This window comes from Bufo gargarizans, chromosome 3 (genome assembly GCF_014858855.1).
Source record: "Bufo gargarizans isolate SCDJY-AF-19 chromosome 3, ASM1485885v1, whole genome shotgun sequence".
In the NCBI taxonomy this organism is placed as follows: domain Eukaryota; kingdom Metazoa; phylum Chordata; class Amphibia; order Anura; family Bufonidae; genus Bufo; species Bufo gargarizans.
Genome location: NC_058082.1, coordinates 115,281,124 through 115,296,827, shown reverse-complemented (window position 1 = coordinate 115,296,827; position 15,704 = coordinate 115,281,124).

Sequence of the window (15,704 nt, the reverse complement as noted above, 5' to 3'; positions counted from 1 at the left end):
CTTTGTTGTAATAGGCTCAGCTGATTTTAGTGAGTGGCAATCTGGCCAACTGCCCAAAGAACCTATTTCCAAGGGCGACTAAAGAGTGGCGCGGAAGAACATTCTGCTCCAACGTCAGTTCCAATAGTCGCCGATTGATTGAATTCTGTAATTGCTCTGCCTGACTATAGAGAGAACTGCCTGGCTGTTAATTGACATCTCCTGCTTTTGCTTCCTATTACAGCAGGGCATCATTGGAGCCTAGAGAGGTGAATAATATTAATATAATAATCCTTTCAATGCCCTAGACCAACGGGGACATTGGGGTCCTCGGGACTTTACTAGCATTAGACCTTTTTCTTCTGACAGTTAGGCACTGAATGGCAATGTCATGTGTGCCTTATATAGTAGTATTTATATTTTTTATGTATAATGATTTTATTTAAAGGGATTCTATTAGCAGTTTTGACTGCTGACAGCACTAGGTGGGGACTGGGGAGTGCAGTACAACAAATCATTTTATGGAGCTTTTGTCATCGAGTAGTGAGAATATGAACTTTTATTCTGCAACATTCTGCTTAGATTCAATGGAGGTGGAGCTTCTCTTAATGACAGAAGCTCCAAAAAGGTACTGTATGTTTATACTGCTCACCTTAGTAGTGTCAGCAGTTTAGCAGGGTCAAAATTACTGACAGACTGTCTTTAAAGGGGTCATCCAAGATCTATAATGCCCCCCCCCCCATATGCCTGGGCCCCTCACAGAGGTCGTACTTACCTCTCTCCCCGGCACTACGTCGCTTCTCATACCAGCACGGCCGCCGCTGCATCTCCCCATCACGCAGGTGGAACAGCCAATAGTAGGCCATGACGGGAATGACCCTCCCTAGCAGTGCGGGTGACACTAGGGAGGCTCATTCCCGTTGCGGCCTACTATTGGCTGCCCCTGAAGCCAGATGTTTTTATCCACGCTTCAGGGAGATGCAGCGGCGGCCGTGCCCGTATGAGAAGCGAACCGGGTGTAAGGCGGAGTCTGGTTGCTATGGGCAACTAAGCCAGTTCTACTTTACAACAGTTTTGATAAATCTCCCCCCAGACCCCCACTGATCTGATCTATTATAAATTATTGTGATTTTATTTACATGTTTATTAGGTCAAAAATCTGTGTGGACAGCAGAAAAAAAAAGATGAAATTCCTCCCCCAAATGTTATTAGTGAATAGGCTTTGAGCTGTGTTAATTGGTAAACTTGTTAAAAACGATATTTAGACATTTTTCATTACATCTATATGTCAGGCTTTATGGCCACCCTTACAACTTCCCCATAGGTGGTCAGACGGACTTTTCAAGATACCAAATGGAAAATTGACCTTGATTTGCAATAAACTAAATCTACCCCAATATTGCTGCATAAGAGTCCATACCTGCCATTCAAGAGTCTCGGAAAGTAAAGGAAGAAACATATAAGCCAAATATAATTAAGTTTTCAGTTATGGGACATTTAAAGCGACTCTCTGAGAACTCCCTTATTAAGGCTTATATTTGGGCAATAACTTGATATATTTTTTCTTTTTCTCACTGGTAGTTTAGTAATCTGTACTTTATAATCATTTTGTCCTTGTTGTGATAGAAATCATTTCTCCATGCATTTACTTCCTTTCGATCCTATGATAGACTTGTGTTTACACATAGCAGCCAATCTGAGGAGGCAGGAGGGAGAGAGCCAATGATGAAACAGGAGGCGTGTCTCAGACTACCTCAGATTCCATGAAGACACTGCAGCTACACTGTAGTCACTGAACAGAGCTCACTACATTTCAGCTGAGCTAAAAGCAGCCAAGCAGCAAATACTAATAAAAATAAAAAGCAAGTCAGCTTCATGTGTAGGTACTCACTTACATATTATTTTGATCTCACAACTGGACCTTTACTTTAAGGATTTACTGTATATGCACAGGTATTACTTGAAGTATTTACTTTATTTAAAATTAATATTAAAAGGTGACTAGTTAAGATCTCGAAGCAGCCAAGGCCATGACATATACTTACAAGTGTTTGATGAGCTCTTCAAGAAGCAAATTGAGGAGAATATAGCAATAAATAAATTAAGATCTGCTTTCAATGCCTGTGCTACAGAATGAGACCATTGATGCAGATCACAGAAATTATGAAAGGTATTAAGACAAAAAGGGAAGGAAATGTGAAGAGAAATAAAAGGGGTGGTCCACTTAGGGGTCGTAGGCCATTTTAGAAAAACAGGGTCTGAATTGTTAAATTCTTCTATGATATTTTCTCACCTTAGTAACGGTGCTACCTAATAAGGTTATAGCAGTTATAGAGAGGTACTAAAACTGAGGGAATTTCTAGTAAATGCTTCTGAAACTTTCAGTCTGTAACTAAAGTAATACACCAGCAAAACTGAATCTCACCCTTGTAATTATTAATAGTACTCCCAGGCAAGCCCCTGCTCCAGTGGAGATCTATCAGTGTCTCTTCTATAGGCGCCAGTGACTGGACTACACAAGGGAGAAGTGAATTCAGTACCCAACTCTGGAGAATAGCTTCTCAGTTAAGTAGTAGTTTTGATAAATCTCCCCTATTGTCTCTCTGCTGGAGTTTTTGATTGCAGAGCTTTATTACACCAGCATAAAAATTCAGTTTTCCCATTTTGTCTGAAAGTATCTGTGTAAGAGATGTCGACTAACATGAGAAATCTCTACAGACCCACCTAGAGGACAAGATGGTTATTTATGTCCTTTCATTTGGGTTACATTTCTGCTGTGTATGTTGAATCATTGTCTCCTAACTAGACACCAAAAGCATATTAGTAACATAAAAGTATAATCCCAGATAAAACATGAAAATATTCCACACAGTTTATTGTTCATGGAATGTATCTATCTATTGTAGTCTCGAGTGTTTCTTTTTGTTTCTAATTTGTCTACCCTATACTGTAATAAATGACATCAAAGGCAATGTTCATGGACTGTGGGGAACGTTAAAGGGAACCTGTCAGGAGCTCCATGATGTTGAAACATGGACAGTATGATATACAGACAGGCTCACTGGTTAAAAACTACTATAGTTTATAACCAGGGATCCTGTCCGGACTTAATACTGCTCATACTGCAACATGAATCTTGATAAATTCCCATAAAATCACAACCTAAGAACAAAGAGAATATCCTTGAGAGAAAAGATGAGGCATATAGCCACAACTGATTTGAAAGCTATGAGTTACCCAAACACCTACCTGCATGTCTGTCTGTCTTGCACATTAGTTGGTGTAGTCACCCTCAGTGGACTTGCTTATGTAGACATGGAGAATAGACTGCTGCACAGAGCTAACAGACCACATGTATCCCGTTAGCTACCACTTTAAACCCACCCTCTTGGGCACCCCCACTGATCAGCTGTTTGAGAAGGCCATGCTTTCCCGTGGCCAGTGGAGTCACATTCTTCGTTCATATGGCCTAGAAGGAGCACAGTCCCATACCAAGCACAGCCACAACACAATGTACAGAGCTGTGCTTGGTAAACTGAAAAATGGCTGTGTCATTAACAGGAGCACTGGTCCATTCTCAAACACCTGATCAGCAGAGGTCCTGGGTGTTGGACCTCCACTGATCAGATACTGATGACCTATCCAGTGCAAAGTCTTAATTTATAGGTAAGAACCTCTTCTTCTGTTCATTTCTGAAGAATTGGAAATTATTGGGGTTTAGATGGGGTTTAGCACATATTACCTGTTCCAATGACCAAAGTAGTAAAATGTATCTAGCTATACTCAAATATTACAATTAGAGAGATAGAACAATCATTTATATCAGTTGGAAAAACACAGTTTGCAGGAAATGGTGCAAAACCACCTTGTGTGCAACTTAGCAAAGCAACTGATGCAACTGGGATGCCTTCAGTGATAATTGTAGGTACCCAAATTTATCCAAAACCAAATATATGGGTGGAATATTATGATCTGGCCATATCAGTAGAAATTTATACAGACATGTGACTGCACCAAGTTACAATAGCCAAGCACAGTGTTATTCTATTACTGACATTCCATTTTTTATATTGTTCATGGATCAGCCAACATTTTGAAAGTGTTATTTGTAATCAATAGGTACCTTTTTGTTGTTACATAGAGCTTCTGTGCCCGAGTGGGCCTGGTGTGTCTATGATCATTGTTGTCGACAGTACAATTTAAAAGTTGAGTAAACTGATTAAGGTCAGTGGCAAAAGCTCAGGATCCTGTCTGTCTGAATTATATTCCACAACCAGAGCATCACGCATAGAGCTCAAGGGAGAGAAATAGAGGGCATAGTAATGAAGGAGAGGTAAGAAATATAGGATCTTTACTTTAAGAAACCATTAGACAAATGTTCTGTGAAGTCTAGTGTTAAACCATAAACTTTCACTAATAGTAAACATACATTTTTGAGGCTCATATGACCTGGGATTTTTTAATTCCAAAATTTCCACCTATTTTTTTTCTTAATTAAAATGATTATTTATTTTTTTCCCCTTGCCTCTTGCCTCTTGTGGATGGGTGTGAGATCCTCACCTAGCTGCCATTTATGTTTAATGGTGCACCATCCATTTATACATTTTTTGTACAGGGAAAAAGGGATATTGGTCCTTATACTGAGTGATCACAACCAATAATTAATTAGGAGTCCATATTGTGGCAGGGTGAAAAGGAGGCAGTCATGTAAATGGAATCTTCAGCATACAATAGATGTACAGTATAGCAGCATAATGGGCTTTCGATCTGAGTTTCTTATCCATATATGTGTGATATACTGGTAACTTGACATTATATTCACTAAATATGTGATATGTGCAATTTGTGTGCACAGTATTAGAGGATTCAGAAAGTTACTGTGGGGCACAGTCAGTTCTAATTACACCATTGAATGTGACATTCATTTCAAAGAGGTCAATGGTGTTGAGAATGCACCCTAACTGGCCACTGGGAAGAGGGCATCTGAGGAACAACTAAGGAATTTATAAACTCATGTTCTCATTCAGGGTTGTATCACGGAAGTCGGCAGGGCCTTTACCTCATTGGGTTCTGAGCAGGGAACTTCTCAATGATGTTCATGTGGCATTGTAGGGCTTGTCTCCATGTAATGTCATGCTTTGAAGGAATTTTACCAAGTCATAAATCAAATGGGCCAGCTGAATCAGCACTGTGGACCCTTAATTCTCCTCATCCGTAAGGGTTCCAGCAGAAGTCTACCAATCATAAAGGAACGGCCTATTCTAGTCCTATGCCATAATATTATGAAGTGGGAAATACCCTTTAAGGTTGCAGCAGGCAGTTTTAAGTTGATCATTGGTACTAGGGCTTTGGTAGCAATAGCAACAAGGCATCCATTGAAAATAATCATGGCAGCATTGATGGATCCCATTCCCAATTCATCCCAACATTCCAGATTCCTAAACTAATTGACTTGTAATGGGTCTACTGGACTTCCATCACGTGTCTATGTTTTTCTTTTTCTTTTTATTAATGGCAAGAAAATGGCAGCAGAATATACTATACTTAAGGTTAGGAAAAAATGAAAACTTGACAGATCAGAACCAAGGACCAGTGTGGACAAAGCCTCAGCACACCAATGTATATGCTGTCCTTTCACAAATCATTGCACAGGTCTATGTGTATTTTTATCATGGCTCAAGGGCATAAGACACAAGCAAAAAATTTGCAGCAAGGCCGGCAGTAATCCTTGGCTGTCCTAGACTGAACAATAAGATTTTTCATTGCCATTCTATCCCTGTAGAGAATGAGGTGCCAAAGTTGCAGATAAAGATTAATAGAGCTCTGTCACGCTTTCAATGTTTATCCGGAACGTTCCTCTGATATAAATGTTCTGTTCCTCTGATATAAATGTTCTGTTCCTCTGATATAAATATTGACCTGAATAGAGCGTGAAACATACCTGGTGAGTAAATCAGGAAATACGGTCAAATGCACTTTATTATATGAATTTTTTTGTATTCATGTTTTTCATGTTCTTCAGATAATTTCATTTTTTAATAACCAGCCCAAAATGAGGTAAGAAAGCACTCAGCAGTAAGAAGGGACATAGTAAAACTCACATACTGTACATTTTGTATAACCTTCTACTGATTAAAACATAATGAATGAGAGTTTTAAACTTTAATTAACACTTTGATCCTGTATTAATTGGGGTTATGAAGTGCAAGTCTGTATGTTTTCCGGATCAGTCATACTAAAGACAAATATATGATGTGAGAGGGAATTAAGAGAACAGGATTCTTTTCCTTGAAGGGGACCTGTGCGCAGACCTGGTACTATAGATTGTATGCTATGTATAGAGGGCTGCCTTAAAACCTCATACAAAGGTAATTTTCACCTTTTTCTTTATTTTTACTCACATCATCTGGAGGTCTTGTCTCTTCTCTTTCTGTGGGTGGACAGTAGCTCATCAAATGTAACAGTCAAGCACCTGCATCTCCCTGAAGTGCACTGCAATTAGCTCTCGTTAACTCATTGCTCCCCTGCATAGAAAATAGTCCCTCACACACAGCCCCAGCAATTCCACTAATAAAAAGCACTGTGGTATGCAATGCCCTTTCCCAGTTTCCTTCTCCACTATCTAGATTGCAGGAACAAATTAATAAAAGGTCCCAGGACCACTTTACCTACTTCAGTATGTGTCGCAACGTCACTTCTGAGAAGAGAGAGGAAGGAGGGAATCCTAAGCACTGAATGCAGAGGTGGACCAGAATTTCAGACACAGGAGACACAGCAAAGGGGCTCTACCAGAAAGGAACATTACAAAATCTATACTTTTATTGCATGTACAAACCGGATTCCAAAAAAGTTGGGACACTATACAAATCGTGAATAAAAACTGAATGCAATGATGTGGAGGTGCCAACTTCTAATATTTTATTCAGAATAGAACATAAATCACGGAACAAAAGTTTAAACTGAGAAAATGTACCATTTTAAGTGAAAAATATGTTGAATCAAAATTTCATGGTATCAACAAATCCCCAAAAAGTTGGGACAAGGCCATTTTCACCACTGTGTGGCATCTCCCCTTCTTCTTACAACACTCAACAGACGTCTGGGGACCGAGGAGACCAGTTTCTCAAGTTTAGAAATAGGAATGCTCTCCCATTCTTGTCTAATACAGGCCTCTAACTGTTCAATCGTCTTGGGCCTTCTTTGTTGCACCTTCTTCTTTATGATGCACCAAATGTTCTCTATAGGTGAAAGATCTGGACTGCAGACTGGCCATTTCAGTACCCGGATCCTTCTCCTACGCAGCCATGATGTTGTGATTGATGCAGAATGTGGTATGGCATTATCTTGTTTAAAAATGCAGGGTCTTCCCTGAAAGAGATGACGTCTGGATGGGAGCATATGTTGTTCTAGAACCTGAATATATTTTTCTGCATTGATGGTGCCCTTCCAAACATGCAAGCTGCCCATGCCACACGCACTCATGCAACCCCATACCATCAGAGATGCAGGCTTCTGAACTGAGCATTGATAACAACTTGGGTTGTCCTTGTCCTCTTTGGTCCGGATGACATGGCGTCCCAGATTTTCAAAAAGAACTTCGAATCGTGACTCGTCTGACCACAGAACAGTCTTCCATTTTGCCACACTCCATTTTAAATGATCCCTGGCCCAGTGAAAATGCCTGAGCTTGTGGATCTTGCTTAGAAATGGCTTCTTCTTTGCACTGTAGAGTTTCAGCTGGCAACGGCGGATGGCACGGTGGATTGTGTTCACTGACAATGGTTTCTGGAAGTATTCCTGAGCCCATTCTGTGATTTCCTTTACAGTAGCATTCCTGTTTGTGGTGCAGTGTCGTTTAAGGGCCCGGAGATCAAGGGCATCCAGTATGGTTTTACGGCCTTGACCCTTATGCACAGAGATTGTTCCAGATTCTCTGAATCTTCGGATGATGTTATGCACAGTTGATGATGATAGATGCAAAGTCTTTGCAATTCTTTCGCTGGGTAACACCTTTCTGATATTGCTCCACTATCTTTCTGCGCAACATTGTGGGAATTGGTGATCCTCTACCCATCTTGGCTTCTGAGAGACACTGCCACTCTGAGAAGCTCTTTTTATACCCAATCATGTTGCCAATTGACCTAATTAGTGTTAATTGGTCTTCCAGCTCTTCGTTATGCTCAAATTTACTTTTTCCAGCCTCTTATTGCTACTTGTCCCAACTTTTTAGGGATGTGTTGACACCGTGAAAATTTGAATCAATGTATTTTTCCTTTAAAATGATACATTTACTCGGATTAAACGTTTTATCTGTCATCTACGTTCTATTACAAATAAAATATTGACATTTGCCATCTCCACATCATTGCATTCAGTTTTTATTCACAGTTTGTTTATTGTCCCAACTTTTTGGGAATCCGGATTGTATATTGCAGTAACTGTTGTCTTTACATCCCTTACCTGACACTGCCCTGCTCCCTCGGGTGGGCACGGGTGTCGCAGTACTCACTAAGGCAGTCCCTCCTCTCTCATGTGCTCCAGTTCCCCTGGACCCCTGTTTCTGTCAAGCAGCAGGGCCGACTTTGGCATTTCACATGCAGGCTGCAGCCTGACTCGTCTCCCATATTTCCATCCTCTGCCCCTAGGGAACACATACTCCTGCTGACTCATGTGCATGCCCAATTTTGCTCCAGCTTATGGTTGTTCATCTATGTGTATTTAAGGCACCTTCTCCTAGGGGAAGGTGGATCAGCTTAGGTTTCTAGTTCCCAGTTTACCAGAGCAGGTGTGCTTTTTAGTTTGTCTGCCATACTTCCGCCTGTTATACTGAATCAGAAATGCCACTGCCCTCCCTGACCTCTGCTTGTGTACCATATTGACCATTGCTGCCTGCCCAAACCTTGGACAAGTTTCTCAGATTAAGCATTTTGGCTGTAGTCTGACTATGTATATTGAACCAGTGTGTCTGACCACGTGGATTAGCTGCCAAGTACACTGTGACTACTCCAGGAGGTAGTGGCCTGGTTGCTTCCCTGCAGCAAAGGCCAGATCCCTGTACAGAGGTTAAAGGGTGATGACCAGGGAACTGCCAGAACAATGCTCTAGGTTTAGCCCAAAGCCAAACCAATTAGTTTGCACAATGGGTGCATGCCCACTACACTTTTCAACAGGATAATGCTCATCCACACACAGCAAGGGTTTACCTGGAATATCTCCACCAGATTGCAACACTTTCTTGGCATGCAGGGTTGCCATTTTTTTTTTTACCAATCAAGCTTTTATGGGACCAGCCGGGATGCCAACTTTGGCAGCCTATGAGTCTACAGGATCTACAGGCCCAGCTACAACAACTGTGAGCAAATGTACCGCAGGATACCATACCGTATGTATCTCATGTTGCATTCAGGCATTGGTAACCTAGGATAACGCCTCAGAATTTTTTGGGTTGCTGTCTGTATACAGTTTAACCCCTTCAGGATCCTGCCATACTTCACCTTAAGGACCAGGCTGTTTTTTGAAAATGTGTCACTTTCTGTAGTAATACCTTTAGAACCCTTTTACTTATCCAAGCCATTCTGAGATCATTTTCTCATGACACATTGTACTCCATGATAGTGGTAAATTTCAGTCAATATTTTAAATTTTAATTTTTTTTAAATCCCAAATTTACCCCAAAATCTAAAAAATTTGCAACTTTCCAAATTTCAATTTCTCTGCTTTTAAAACAGATAGTGATACCTTATATAATAGTTATTACTTTACATTTCCTGTATGTCTACTTTATGTTTGGATCATTTTGTAAATGGCATTATATTTTTTGGGGACATTAAAAGGCTTAGAAGTTTAGAAGCAAATCTTTAAATTTTTCTAAAAATTTCCAAAACCCACTTTTTTAAGGACCAGTTCAGTTATGAAGTCTCTGTGGGGCTTACATAATAGAAACCACCCATAAATGGCCTCATTTTAGAAACTACACCCCTCAAGGTATTCAAAACTGATTTTACAAACTTTGGTAACCCTTTAGGTGTTCCACAAGAATTAAAGGAAAATATAGATGAAATTGCAGAATTTGACTTTTTTGACAAATTTTCCATTTTAATCCATTTTCTCCAGTAACAAAGCAAGGGTTAACAGCCAAACAAAACTCAATATTTATTACCCTGATTCTGTAGGTTACAGAAACACCTCATTTGTGATCATAAACTGCTGTTCGGGCACACGGCAGGGCGCAGAAGGAAAGCAACGCCATATGTTTTTTGGAGGGCAGATTTCACTGGGATAATTTCAAGTTGCCATGTCACATTTGAAGATCCCCTGATGCTCCCCTACACTAGAAACTCCCAAAAAAGTGACCCCATTTTGGAATCTACGGGATAAGGTGGTTTTGTTGATACTATTTTAGGGTGCATATGATTTTTGGTTGCTCTATATTACACAACATTCAGATGAGGGCATGAATCGTGTAATATTTCTATAGAGCCAGTCATTACGGATGCAGCAATACCCAATATGTCTGTTATTCCTTCTTTTTATATTATATATTTTTTTTTTTACTTGAAAGTTGTTTTTTGTCCCACTATGATACTTCAACTTCTGGGGGTATGATCCCCTTTGCAATTCATTACAATACATCCTGTAGGTAATGCATTGGCTGTCAGCTTTTATGCTGACAGCCTGCCTGTGAGAGCCAGCCTAAGGCTTCCGTAGAAGACAAGCCTCGATACCTATGGAAGACATCGGGCTGCCTTCTCTGCCATCGGGTCCCCGTCACTGCAGCGCGGGGACCCGATGGAGATGCGGAGGGCACCCGTACCTTCCGCAAACCCTCTGCTTGCAGCGGTCAGCTTGATACAAGGGGTTAATAGTAAAAACACAGATGTCGGTGTATGCAGTTGGTGCCCGACTGCCGGGTCCGTGACACTGATCGGGTGGGGGGGTGGCGCAGCTCCTGCACCTGCCCGATCAGTCCACCGTACATGTAAGGTGGAGGTCCTTAAGTGGTTAAGGGGATTCCAACAAAGCCTCCATTTCTTTCAGAAGGAAGATGTGCTAGACTTGTTACTACATTTTTGTAATTATGTATTAGTTTTATTTTTGTTTGTAACTGTGTGTCTCAATACACATTGGGAAGCATCACCACCATGTACAAGACATGACTATAGCTATTGCAGTTATATCGTCACAGGGAGGTGCACTGTATTTGTTCCTACACAGTCTTATTCACAGACAGGAGTCACACCATATCACCTCTGTTCATATCGTTATTTCACAGTATTTATAATAAAACTCCTACAACATTTTTGACGATGTTATAGTTCAACTGGGAGTACAGGCAAATTGGCAATTTGTAGATGTAAAATACGTGGCTTCATTTACCACCAAGTAAGGAATCTAATGGCATTCTATCAGTTTTAATGGATTGGTTTGTTTCAGAGCTACGTAAGCTTAGGTCAGAGGTCATATGTATGTAATTCTCTCTCCACCACTGCCAGCCCTAGTTGACCTCTGTAAACCACATATTTTCCAATTGCTACATAAGATCTGCTTTACACTTTTCTTGCAATTTGCTCCCTAATTATGCCATCATTCTTGTAGGTACATGAAGTAGGAATATCCCAGAACGGGTGTGATTGGTGTTTATTATCCTGTCACTGAGCTCATATCACTCCAGTAAAAGCACAGCCCACACACTTCCCCATGCTGTATTTCCCTTACAGCTTCATGCACAGGGTCTTTTATTTTTCTTTGTCTTTTTGGATACCTTTGGCCGTCTCCTTTTTTCTCGCCTCTGTATGTTTTTTTTAAACTCTTTTTCCGTATTTCCATCATTCACCTCAATCCATTCAAGTTGAAGGCATCTGCTTGAAAAGGAGACGAGAAAAAAGATATACTTTTCAGATCGATAATGGCTTCTTTGCTACAAGAGCTGTCAGTACTTTATAATTCTGTTTTATCTTTTTTTCCTGCATACATAACCAAGAGATGAGGGGCTGTGAAAGGGAGTAAAGGGCGAGGTAGGAAACCGAAGTCCTTAGAGAGTGAATGAATGTGATAGCTGGATTGGGGCATTTTACCTCATAACAGCACTACCTGTCCTGTCCATCACCTGAGTCTAGTAGTCCTGTCATCTTAGTGTGACCTGTCACTGTTACCTCTTGATTGTACTATGCACTTTTTGTCTTTTCATATCCTTTTTATAATTTATAACAGGAACTTCTATTTAGCATATTAAGATAATTCTAACTTAATGCAAATAGAATCTGTGCCTGAAAGTATTGTACTACCTGAGATGTCTTTCAATTATTACTATTATTATTATTATTATTATGAGTATTATTAAAGCGAATATGTCACCAGTTTTATATGCTACCAGTCTTCCTTAACCACTCCAGTTGGTAGAAAGCTAAGGCTAATCCTATGTTCTTTACCAGAGCCTGGCGCAACGTTGGACAGACTTGGCTGCTAGAGATCCAGGTTATGTCTTCAGAATAAAGTAGCAGAAAACTGGTGCAAGCACACTAGACGAAGACCTATCAGGATGACTGTGGTGCAAAGAGTTGTAGACAAGCAGGGTCAGAACTAGGAGAGATGGATAGAACCAAAACAGCAGACATTTAACCCAGAAACTAGCTGTAGTCAGAATATCAGGGGAATTAGAAGCCAACTGAGGGGTTAATTCAGAAAACAAGCCAAGCTTGATACACAGAGGATAAATGAGCAGTTCTTAAAAGGGTTTCTAGATACTTTTGCCCAATGTATATGTCACGAGGGTGTCAAGAACCATGCCTGACTCCGTTATACCCGGGGTCAGGAAGTCGCAGTGGTTGGCTGCGCGCTCTATGTAGTAAGATAGGGCTGTTTCTTTATGGTAGCTTTCTGGGTTTGCTTTGCAACCCTTTTTGGCTCACTCAGGGATCCGTAGCTCCTTCTCCTCAGCTGTTCCTTGTCCAGCACTCCCAACCTCCTTATATTCCCCTCTCACACTTCTCTGGTTGCCAGATATAGAGCTTCCTGCCTGGACTTCTATACTGACCCACTGGAGCTATGTTGCTGCGTTCCCTGGTTGTTGTTCCAGAACGTTACCCTCCGGATCCCTGTTGGGCCTTTGTGGTCTGCTGTTGTCGCCCACCTGGGATTATATGTTTGTCTGTATTGTCTGTCCTCTCCTTGGTGTTTTCCTTTTAGTGTCAGTGGTGCGGACTAGTGATCCCACCGCCCCGTTCACTACCTAGGGCTCATCTTAGGGAAAGCCAGGGTTTAGGCATGTGATCGGCGTACGGGTGAGGAACCCGTCTAGGGACGTCAGGGCAGTCAGGTGCCAGCCGCAAGGTGAGTCAGGGGTCACCACCTTTCCCTCTCCCTTGGGCAGGGCCTTCCCTTTTCCCTCCCTTTGTGTGACGCTGGTCATTACAGTATATTTAAGATGACTACACGATAGTAATATAGCTTTTGTTGATAATCTGTGCCATTCGCTATGTTTCATAAAATGTGCCCCCTTGTAAGGTAAATCTTCTGTGCTATCCACATAGAGGGCTTGTCCATAAGATGGCTGCTGATGGAGGGTCATGTGACCAGGAACATCACCTCCATGTGATGTCTCCTCAATATAAACACACTGCATCTCCATTAAATTCCCAGGAGTGCAAGTACAGATGGCAGCTGAATATTCGAGACATCATATTGAGGTGATTAGCCTGGCCACATAATCCTCAACAATGGATTTATTAGTAAGGGCCATATATTCATCTTACATACATATTAGGCATTATAACACCACCCTCGCCAGTTTCGCAAAAGGATCACGCTGTGGGCGTGGCCATTCATCATTATTTACGCTATGACATCAGTGCGACCTCATGTGCCAGGTCTCAAGCAGCACAATGACGTGATCACAAACACATGTAGCCTAATATCATTGCGACCTCCTGGGCCGTTCTACTGCCTCATAGGCTCCTGTGCCGTGCCATAAACTAACACCCTATGCAGCCCTGAGGAGGCCTCTGGAAGGGGGCCCCTTTGGGGATGGGGGCCTGGGCAATTGCAAGGGTTACCCTCACCCCCGAATTTGTGCTGGCTTCCTCCTGCAGCATAGGCCCTATGAAGACTGGTGTAGCACACGCTAGTCTTAATAAATCAGGGCCTTAGTATTTAGTAAAATGCCATAGGGTATGAAGCTTTGGGGGGACCAAGGAGCACTGGTAAAAACATGCTCTATGCGTGTCAAGTAAAGTGTTTGTACACAGGAGCCCATTGTGACTGTCACCTAAGGGCCAACATACCTGTCGGGCTGGCCCTAATAACGACAGTTCTGTTCAAAAGATACCACAAAGAATACAGCTTATGTCACTGTCCCTCTTTGCTACTTAAATGTTCCTCTTTTTAACCTGAGTAATAAATGTACTAAACTGCTCCAGAAACAATGTGTCTGTTTCCTACCTGTATATTACAGCTCAAGTTATATATATTTTCAATATTTGAGAAAAAATTGCTATATTACATGATTCTTGTATAATATTTAAAGGGATATTCCAGCGCAGGGACTGAACATAATGTATCAAGAAAGAAAAAAAATAGCAGAACTTAATACCCACCTTACCGATTCTCCGATGCTGCAGTTATAAGAGTAATGGATTCCTGATGCAACCTACTTCTTGCTACTGTCTCGATATGGCAGAAAATTGCTGTGACCGCTGCTCAGCCAAACACTGGCTGCCGCCATGACCCGTCTTAGCTAGTGATTGCATCTTTCACACAATGAGCCATAAGTGTTCCTCTTTGACTACCCAAAAAGTTGGATGGAATGATATTGCCACATGCTGATGTTGATGTTTCCCCAGTTTTCTAATGGGGATGGGTTTGTTTGTTTCTAATTAGCATTTGGTTATGGTGTGGACAGTGTGGCATAATTATATAATTTTCTCGAAGTGCACTAGACCTCTGGAATGTGCCACCCCGGACAATCACGTTACTTCCCAACTTCCTTAGGCTAGTTTCACATATGCATTAAAACTATCCGGCAGGCTGTTCTGGCAGACGAGCAGCATGCTGGAGTTCACTGTATCGGGCTTAGCCGAATACTGCCACTCACCGTCAGAGCCCTTGGGACCCGGTGGGAATTTTCCTAGATAAAAACTAGTGCAAGCACCATTTTTGTCTGTCCAAATCCCAGAACTCATGCTGTAAATGTTCTGGATTCTCTCCGAGTCTGGCAGTGAACAGCAGCATCGGGCCATGTTGGATGCAATGAACTCTGGCATGCTGTTCCTCTGCCAGAACAGCCTGCCGGATGGCTTTAAGGCATATGTGAAAGTAAACGTGCCATAAAAACATTTTTTTAGGCAGGTTTATCACATTCTCTAATCTGACTAACTCCCTAATGCTGTCATCCAACAGTAATGCCCACACTCAATGCAATGGCTTATGCAGCACCACTCTATTTAGTACAAAGCTGGACCTCTACAGAAAACAAGCAATTTTACCTTATGTGTCACCACTATTTGCTGATAGATTGTAAGGGTCCTCACTCCTAGTGTTGAATTCTATATACGTTTGTAACTTTGCGATATCTAATTCGGTTTGTACATGTACCCTCTGATTGTGAAGTGCTGCAGACTATGTTGGTGCTATAGAAGATTTATTATTATTAAAAGTAACTTTAGGAAATGTTTGTAAATGTGACATTTTGTGCCGCCTGTGGCTCCGAACTATGACGTTACTGCATGACG